The sequence below is a fragment of the Bison bison genome, unplaced genomic scaffold (genome assembly GCF_000754665.1).
Source record: "Bison bison bison isolate TAMUID 2011002044 unplaced genomic scaffold, Bison_UMD1.0 scf7180017864527, whole genome shotgun sequence".
NCBI lineage: Eukaryota > Metazoa > Chordata > Mammalia > Artiodactyla > Bovidae > Bison > Bison bison.
Window position 1 is genome coordinate 960,396 of NW_011495078.1, and position 411 is coordinate 960,806.

Here is a 411-nt window from a genome sequence, read left to right on the forward strand (position 1 = left end):
GGCAGCCCCGGCCCCTGAACTGAAGGACGGCCAGCCTGGGCCGGGAGCTGAACTTTTATGTTATTTAACTTTAATTTTTCAAGTTAAATGACACTGGACAGCAGTGACAGAAAAAAGATGACAAGACAGAAAGCAGGCGGAGACGGGTGGCCCCTGCTCCCCGGGAGAACGAGATCGGGAAGACGGAGAGACAGCCCGTGGGTAGAGGCTGCCCCGTGGGGAGGGGACCCTGAGCTTCAGACACACGGGCCAACGGGCTGGGGCCGGCCACGGGTGGCAGTGAGAATGGTCTTCACTTGCTTCTTTCGTGAGCCCGAGGGCCTGAGGGCGGCTACAGCAGAGCTCCCCACCCGCCTGACGGGGAGCAAGGCCGCTCTGACGGCAGGAAGCCGAGGGCGGCCCCAGCTGGGG

At 62.5% G+C, this 411-nt stretch overlaps 1 protein-coding gene across 1 annotated transcript in view; it reads right to left on the minus strand.

The window, feature by feature from the left end:
- MCF2L (MCF.2 cell line derived transforming sequence-like) overlaps window positions 1–411 on the minus strand; it is an 82,817-nt gene that overhangs the window by 32,007 nt on the left and 50,399 nt on the right. The window lies entirely within an intron of this gene.